Below are 9,724 nucleotides of genomic sequence, written 5' to 3'. Positions count from 1 at the left end.
ATGAGGAGAGTTAGTGATCAGTCTGCTTCAGTATCATTGGTGCCTTCAAATGAAATCCCTAGAGCTGGTGTTAACAACATGGGAAGTCGTGTACACGATATGCTTGGCGTTCAAGCGGTTAAGTCGTGAGAACACCGTTGCTAAGCAACGGCAATATAAACGTTACCGTCGGCGTAACAATTTAGCAAGTTAGCAAGCGGGTAACATAATGCAGGAAATGCAAAGACATAATGACAGAGGAGAAAGATGATGTTGTTGGAAATATCAACATTTTCCTCAGACATATTATAAAATTACAAAGAAAAACAATATACGACTAAAATTACAATATATTAACTTAGTATGCACCGAAAAATTAACTTCCATGGCCTTTGTCTTTGTGGCTTTGATATTGTCGCGTTTAAGATGTTCTAGTTTAGTTCAGTCAGACAATTCACATTTCAAATGTTTATTGCAACGCAGAGCGTAGGTAGAGTTTGGCATCTAGACTCAGACCAAATCACTCCCGCAAATATGATTACATGAGATTTTCGGGTGATATTTAAATGTATTTATAACATAATGTGCAACATGTGAGAGAGGAAATACTGCAAAGTACTGTAGAACAACTAACAGAGAGAGAAGACTGTCAGAATGATCCACTTTATTGTCATTATATCCAGAAGTACAAACAATACTGTGAATATCACACAGCAAAAATAAATATCAATATTACAAAATGCATGCTGCTACATGCTGCTACAGCTGTGTTAGATACACATTGTAAGAGTAGAAAATAGAATGATTTCAATCCAGATGTACATTTTTTACAATCCTGGGTGCAAACAAAACAAGCACATCTCCTTTCCAGGTTATGAGGAATGATGTCAAAAGGGTTTTATACTGTACATGCTGCAGGGTTGTTGTAAAATTGTTGACATGAAGCCATTTGAATGTTGCCATTATTTGTTTATTGTCATCTGGTTGGTTGGTATTTTGAAAGGCCTTCACACATGGCCTGCTTCATGTGAGGAGGCTGTCTGGGTGTCTGGAGGTCAAGATAAGATGAGGACGTTCCTGCCTCCAACAGTCTGGACCAACTTTGTTTTGCTTCCTCCAAGGTAACAGTGTGATTATTCTGTATGACGTGGGACGTACTGTATAAGGCTGAGTTCATCTTTTTGGTATGACTATCTTCTCTTATATCAGATTTGTTTTGTGCTAAACTTACATACTTAAACTCCCTCGCCAAGGGCAAGCGTTTGTTGCGGAGTCTGACGCTATTGTGGTGAAGAGGGAGCAGAGCCAGAAGGCAGAGCTCTTGATTTACAGGTCCATTTACTATGATCATGAGCTTTGGGTAGTGGCCAAAAGAATGAGATCGCGGATACAAGAAGGAGCTTCCTTCGCAGGGTGGCTGGGCTCAGCCTTAGAGATATAGGATGAGTAGCTCTGACATCCGGAGGGAGGTCGGAGAAGAGCCGCTGCTCCTTTGCGTCAAAAGGGGGCCAGCTGAGGTGGTTCAACATCTGATCAGGATCCTACTGGACGCCTCCCTTTGGAGGTTTTCCGGGCATGTCTAACTGGTAAGAGGCCCCGGGGTAGACCCAGAACACGCTGGAGAGATTATATATCTCGTCTGGCCTGGGAACGCCTCGGGGTCCCCCAGGAAGAGCTGGAAAACGTTGCTGGGGAGAGGGATGTCTGGAATTCCCTACTAAGCCTGCTGCCCCGGATAAGCGGAAGAAAATGGATGGATGGATGAACTTCTATATTCAATAAGGACAACTGAGGCTTAGTGAAGATTGAACTGAAGAATTTCCACATCAAGGATGGTACAGCGGCAGCAGGGTAGTGAACTGGAATATTAGAGGTTTGAATCCTATAAAAGACGCCTAAAAAAATGAAAAAAAGTGATTCTGTATCAAAGTCTCAGCAGCATTGAACTTGTCTCTTGAATCACTGGATATCATCCAATGGGAGGTTTTGAGACAGAAAATGTGTTCTGGATCCCAGTCATCCAAAAAATCTGTACATATGTACGAAAGAGATTGATGAGAGATAGATTGATGTCCAGTCTTGGTAGGAAGGAAGGTTTGTTGATGTTTTCCTCAACAGGAAATCCTTTTCTGCCTCGATTCAGTCCTTGATTTCTTCCTCTATCATTATCTTGTCATTCGTCCTTTCCTCTCCATCTCTGCTGCCCGTTTCCGGTCCAGGACTCGGCGGGAGCAGCTCCATGTCCTTGCAGCTACTGCTCGTGCTGGCGGCTCTGGCGATCCTGGTGAGCGTGTGCTCGTACGGCGACGGCAGGTAGACCATGAGGAACACGCCGTCATTCACGTCCTGCTCGGAGCTGGAGCTGGGGACCTGGTGCTGCCCCCTGCTGCGCCGGATGGAGGACAGCAGCTCGCAGTTCCTCTCCGGGTCCTGCAGGTCCTCCAGGGCGATCACGTTGGCCAGGCCCAGTTTGCCGTTGAGGCTGAAGACGTGCCTGCGGCGCCAGAATAGGAAGCCGAGGACGCTGAAGAGGAGGAGGAAGGAGACGGTTGCTATGGTGATGTAGGCGATGGATCCTGCACTGATGTTGGCCCCGCCTGAGCTCTGCGAGACAAGCACAAAAACATCAGATTATATTTCCTGAGAATGGATTAATACATGATCATTGCATCACAATTCTTCTTTTTTTGTGCATTAATCAATTAAATTTCACAATTAATGTTAATATATGAAATGAAAACTGGCATCATGTTATGTCAAAGGTCAAAGTGAGGAAAATAAACAAGATATTCACATCGTGTGCAAATTTTCAAGTTAGCCTTTACTTGCTTGGAATAGATCTATATTTGATGTACTGTGCATTGTATTCAGATAACATCTGGCCAACAGAGGGTGCTGTCAGTCACAAACAAACATCTGGTTGGCCTCTTTACATGAATTAATCTGTACCATCAACACTGCTGAGCGTTACTGTGAGCACACAACTGAATATGTTGCATACTTGCGTTTAATTTACAGTAAATACGTCATAAATGTTGGTAACGCTCTGAATGCAAGATAAATATCTGATAAAATAGTAGTGTTACATTTTGCTGTAGACTTTGGAGCATGAGCATCACATCTGGATTAATAGAAGTAATACGTAAAATAAATATTTGATCCTTTTTGGACTTATATAACACTGTTTGGTACGTCTGTATAATATAATTGTTGTTCCCTGATAGTAATTAATATTATCATAACGTGCATGGATGTTCTTCCTAGTCATGCTTGATTTTTTTTTATTAAAATTTTTTTCATATTTTTGAAATTTGTACGTTTTGTTGTGGCTTCCGATACCACTGGTATTACATGTATTGCAAACAATAAGAAATTATTATTTTGTAATTATACTATTACAATTTGAAAGACTGTACTCTCATATGCTGAAGATTAAAGCAATACAAATTTTGATTTAATAAATAAATATTTTTTTCTTTTTAGTTTTAGATGATCAACAGTTTGCTTTCAACGCAGCCGGATATCTTTGATTATAACGCTCTTTAGTTCTTACAAAGTAGATTGGATGCAGAGATTTTTTATTTTATTATGTCAATTACAGTATATTCAACCATGTAGCTCTCAGTTACAAAATAATGGAGAAAAAATAAAGAAAAGCCACATTTATTTGGGTTTTAAAGTTAAAAATTAAAACTTCAAAATGAGACTTTTTTTTTTTTTTACTCTCCATCGCCCTGATCACCTACAATATTCAACTATCAGATAAAGACTTTATCTGACATACCTCTAATCTCACTGGCCTAGATGCCAAAATGCCATTGTTTTGCTGATACACTGAGGCACTTGCATGTGCAAACACAGTGGTGGAAGAAGTACTCAGGTCTTTTACTTCGGTAAAAGTACAAATACCACAGTCTAAAAATACTCTGTTAAAAAAGTAAAATCCTGAATTCAGAATGCTACTTAAGTAAAAGTATAAAAGTGTTGGCAGAAAAATGTACTGAAAGTATCAAGAAGTAAAAGTATTCATTATGCAGAACGGCTCCTTTCAAAGTATTATCTTTCTGTTTTTATCACTAACAAATACATTTTAATGTTGTAGTTTTTAAATTTGGACTCAATTTAGATACTTGCTGCACTAATCCTACATGCTGCGTCATATCATAAAAGCATATCATATGTTTTTATGTAAAAAGTATACAGTAGCATAAAATGGAAATACTCAAATAAAGTACAAATACCTCAAAATTGTACATACCAATAGTAAATGTACTGAGTTTCATTCCACCACTGTGCAAGCCCACATTTTGATCTTGCAGATTTCTGTCTTTAATAATTTCTTTTGTGCAAACTTTGTTTAGTAAAATGCTATAAATAGTAGTAATATTTTTGTAAATAATGTAGAATTATGAGATTCATAAATGTTTCTGGAAACTTCTTGTTGGATCACTTTAATTTTGTACTTTTTAATTTTTTTTTTATTTTACAGATACAATGATTAAAACAAAACAAAAAAACAGATTCATTGACAATGATAGGAATCACTAGTCACAATTAGATTTGCATAAACTCACCGGTGCCAGTCCGTCAGTGGAGGGCAGAGCTGAGGGTCCAGGCGACCAGTCCAGAGAGTCCCGGCCGGCCGGTCCAAACTTGGTCCAGCTGCTCTCCAACAGAGACCGCATGGTGGACGGGTGGAGGGTTCTGAGGCCCAGCCGGAGCCAGGGGCTACAGGGGCCGAGAGAGCTCAGAGGAGGTGTGGTGGATGGAGAGACGAGGAGGACAAGTCCGCTGAGAGCTCAGAGGGTCAACTGGTTGCAGAGCTGAAGAGATCAGGCTGAAATAATGACTGTGAGGGGGAGGAGGGAGAGAGGAAGAAACGAGGGCAGCAGACAGTCCGTGTGTGCAGCTGAGAGGAGAAACGTCACCGGTCCTGATGGGAGGATTTAGAGCTTCTGGAAGCTGGTCAGCTGCAGCACAACACAACTCTCTGTGTGTGTGTGTAAACGTGACAGGGATGGAGGGAGTATGTGATTGATCAACCTCTCCTGGAGACGTGGGAATATCAACAAGTCCTCCTATATACATGACAAAATAGGTTGTTTGACCTCTACAATGACACATATGACAGTTACAAAAATGATTCACATGAGTGTGAACTGATCTGCCACCTCTGTGGTAGAGGTTTGTCAAGTTTAAGCAACTGAAACTACTCCTTTAAGGTTTGGGATCATGGTTGAAAGAAAGGTATAGGAGACAGGACAGACAGCGGCCTCAGGTGTCAAAGACATTGTTGACCAAACAACAACAATCTTACACAGTCAAAGTCAATGTTTGAGTGTGCGTGTGACGTTTTCAAATCATTATCTTGTTTGTATGGAAAACAGTCTGTCTGGCCCATAGACTGGACAATGAAGAAGTGGATGTTGTCACTGTGAGGTCACCGGTTGCTTTGTGGACTGACGTTTTGAAGCCTCGAGTTCGGCAATTCGGCCGTCACCATCTTGGTTTTTGACCGTCGCCAGCTTGGTTTTTTGCAACCAGAAGTGACTCAAGAGGGTGGAGCTAAGAACAATCGAACGCTGAATAAGATATTTTTAGGCAACCAAAATGTAATGTAACAAATAGCACTAGTCATACTGTAATATCTCATGAAAAAAAACCTACATGAAAACAAAAACAAACAATGAATACAAGGCGTTTTTGCTCATAATACGTTGAAATCTGCCAATGGAACAAGTGAAAATTGGCTTGGTAAGATTTCGTGAAAAAAACATTTAATATTTAGGCCTATCAAGAAAAAAACAGATCTTGAAATTAGCAGTGAATAACTCATTTTGAGCTATATTTCACTAGTATTAGGAATTGTTGTGTTATAATAAGCCTGTAATCACAGACTGTGTATGAAAAGTGGACATAGTCATGATGACAAACACGTGAGATAAACTGCTTTTATTGTACAACACAGAAAGCAGACGGGCAAAGCCAGAGCAGGTTAGAAACTTCAGGAAGAGAGATTACAGGTGCTTTTCTTTCATATCAAAAGCAGAAAAAAATACACTTTTAGAAATCACAGTCACAACATGAGCTGACCTGCAGATGCCGGTCCAGCAGGCAGCGGAGCGTTCAAGGTCAGCGAAGGAAGCAAACAGTCAAACTAGGTCAGGACCCTTCTGCACATTCATCTGAAGGGATTCTGACGGATACGGCATATCTTTTTTTACAGCCTGGAAATCACTCACAAACGATTCGCAGTCTCTTCTCACTGTGAGTTTGTATCATTCAAAGGGACACAAACAATTTGCAAAACATTTAGAAATTAAATAATCAACTTTGTCGGAGTCCTGCTTTACACCTTATGTGCCACAATGGTCACTCACCACACCTCACACACACACACACACACATATTAACACCTTGTCTTTGGAGTGAAGAACATAGTTACTAACTGTATGAAGGTCAACAATCTTGTCATCGTCAGTGGTTCAAGTTCAAGTGCAGCAGGCAGAGCTCAAGATCCAGTTTTTCTGGGTTGATAAACAAGGATGCGTGAAGGTTATGAAGCTCAGCAATGTGGAAACACAAAATCTAGTCTGATGTTATCTAAGCCAACAAGCACACTTATGTTACCTGGGCCAGTATGTCTGCTGTGTACCATGTTAAAACTGCATCTCTTAACTAATATAAATTCCATTAATGGATCAAATTACTACTGTTTTTATTTCTTATATAATCTGGTGCGATTGTAAAGTCTAAATGTGCCTATTTGAAAAAGAGATATTTCCGTTTAGCTGCTAGCACCTGTTCTATATGCTAGCATGATTTTATACGTTCTTGTGACGCCCTCTTGTCATGTGATCTTCCACTTTGGAAAGTATGTCAGATGTCTGGGTCACATATAGAGTTTCTCCATCAGTGTCCGACAGCGCAGTGAAAGCTGCTTTGCTCTCACTCCTACGCTCTCAGACAGACGCTCAGCCTCCCTGCACACTAAACTATCAGTCTGTCGGTCAACCAACCAGCCAAAACACTCATCGTGCACCTACTGACTTCTCCAAAACTAGTTCAGTAGTTTTTACACTTTTTCAGTTAAGTTCTGCCTTTTTAAAAAACACTATCAATCTGTCTGAGCTCCGAGCAAAGCAAAGTATACTAGGTCACAGCTTTCAATCTGTTCAGAGTCCCAATAATCCCTCGACCGCACAATAAGACACTAAACTGTAGATTTTTATTGTAAATTATTAGTAGAAATGCGATTACAGTTTCCCATCAAAAGGACAAAAGAAGGAGCTTTTATGTTAGCGAATCAGAAGAGCTTAAAATCTAAGACTTTGTGAAAAAAATCTTTCTGGTGATGGAACACGCGACAGTGGACGGATTTGAAGCTTCTCTTCAGTATTGATCTATACACAAGTGCATCAAATCTGCTTTGAGTGCAGATGAAGTTTACGCTTGTGATGATCGGCGTGCCACAACTTCTACATTCAATATCATCTTAATCTCTGTGCTATAATATCAAATGCACATTAGTAGTAAAACTCAAAAGAGTTATCTTAAACACAGAAACACAATCTGAGAGACTGAAAGTCAGGATGACCGAATGAAAACCAGGCGAAGTAGAAATCAACACAAACTGTTGTTGCATGACACCGACACATTAGTCGACTGCTTTTTTTAGATGGAAACGCTGGCAAGGGACTTAACACCAACTAAATCCTTCCCTTCGCTGCTGCTGATCACACTGATGGCCAACAACATCTGTCCACTCGCTGCTCGCCCTAAAACATCAGGGAAAATGGGGACGGGTCAGGGACGACAGCAGAGACAGGACAGGACAGAGAGGCGAGACATACTAATGTTGTTTGTCTTTTACTGGAAAGTAGGAAATCACTACTTTCTGGGAGCAAATTATAGATTTGGTGTCAGCAGGGAAAGGGAAATAAAAGTTACATTTTGTTGGAGTCAAAATTTGTTAAATGTTAAGTTACTTCAGTGATTCTCAAATGTCTGTCATCAACTTTCAAAAAAAGTGGGTCAAATATGATTTTGTGGTATTGTGGTTAAATAAATGGAATTGATGGGGCTGTTATTGCTGACAGACCGCCCCGTTAATACAGGTGCGTGCGGGAGAGTAAGCAGTCTTTGAAAGAGGTCAATATGCTGTTTTTGAAAGGCTAAACGCCAACAAATACGGACTGAAGCAGAATATTTCACTAGATATTAATGAACACCATTGCTATCGCCGATTCAGCATCACACGCTTTGAGAAGTTAAATGTAATCAACATTAATTACACAAACATATCACACAATTACTTGATTTGTTGTGATGAACTGTCTAACAGTTTGAAACTTTGCCAACCACCTTTTTTCCCCCCATTAAATAAACCCTGAATGGCCTACATCAAAGAGCAGATGGTCCTGTGGTTACAGGTGAGTCAAACCTACACACAAGAATGGGGTAATACATTAATATTGGTAACTCAGATCCCGGATTCAGGCAACGGAAAGGAATAATCTACACAATTTCCAACGTCATCCACAAAGAAATCTCTGTAAACCAAGAGATTTGTATCCTTGGTCTTCTTCCAGAAGCACTGGCTCTGAGATCTCATTGGGAAAGTGTTTATTGTTCATCTCTGAACCTCTGGATTACTGAGCTCTCTTCTTGCATAGCGACTGAAAAGGCTTACATACACAATAAGCCAAAAAAGTCATACGTTTCACAAAATATGGAATTTATAACTTTTAACATTTTTGGAATCAAGACCTGATAACTTATTGAATTTGAGACATGTACCAAAGAGACTGTACTCTTTTCTTTCTTTTTCCAATTGACTAACAGGAAGGTGTGTATGCAGTTCTGCATGTGGTTATATGTATATAAGTAATTTAATTTATTTTCATTATTATCATTTTGTAAACTTCCATTATTGTTTTTACGTATGTCTGTCCGGTCCACTCTCGTGAACGCGATATCTCAGGAACGCCTGGAGGGAATTTCTTCAAATTTGGCACAAATGTCCATTTGGACTCAAGGATGAACTGATTAGATATTGGAGGTTAAAGGTCAAAGGTCAAGATCTCTGTGACCTCACAAAACATGTTTTTGACATGGTTGTAAACTACAACTTCACTTGTTCGGCCGAGGCATACAACCGCAAGACGGCAATTTCATTTTCTTTTTGTTTCAATTTACAACGTTAACCGCATGTTTCAAGTAGTTTAAAACTGCGACTGTAATCTGGGAGAAAATATGTTTCTCTGGAAACGTTATTGAGATTACAGTTTAGTTGTATGGGAACGTCATTTTGTAGGCAAAGATGACTGAGAAAAGCTGGCAAAGATGAATAAATGAGATAGCGAAGCAGCAGAGGAAGTGAGAAAGCCAGTGAGAGAGCAATGAGTGAAAACGAAAGCGCCAAAAAACCCTCAGATGTTGAAAAACAGGGTGAAAAAAAGAAGAGTAAATCTTCTTAGGAGCTTCTGATGCCCCTCCCTCCCCGACCTGCCCTCAATAAGGTCCGAGCTGGCGAAGTTAGCGCCTGTTCAACACGCTCTTCTGTCATTCATTCGGTCATAATCCGTCCTAAAATGCACAGTAGCCCGAATAGAGGTCAGTACAGATTCAGCTCATTCTGCTGGTTGTTGTGACAGTATCTTGATCTGTATCTGTTGTGTTACTGGTAAAGATTTCCGGGTGTGATTACACCGCAGTTTGTTTTCTTTGATCCAAACATGATAAC

The sequence above is a fragment of the Sebastes umbrosus genome, chromosome 10 (genome assembly GCF_015220745.1).
Source record: "Sebastes umbrosus isolate fSebUmb1 chromosome 10, fSebUmb1.pri, whole genome shotgun sequence".
In the NCBI taxonomy this organism is placed as follows: Eukaryota; Metazoa; Chordata; class Actinopteri; order Perciformes; family Sebastidae; genus Sebastes; species Sebastes umbrosus.
The sequence above is the reverse complement of the archived record's forward strand: the minus strand, read 5'-3'. Positions refer to the sequence as shown.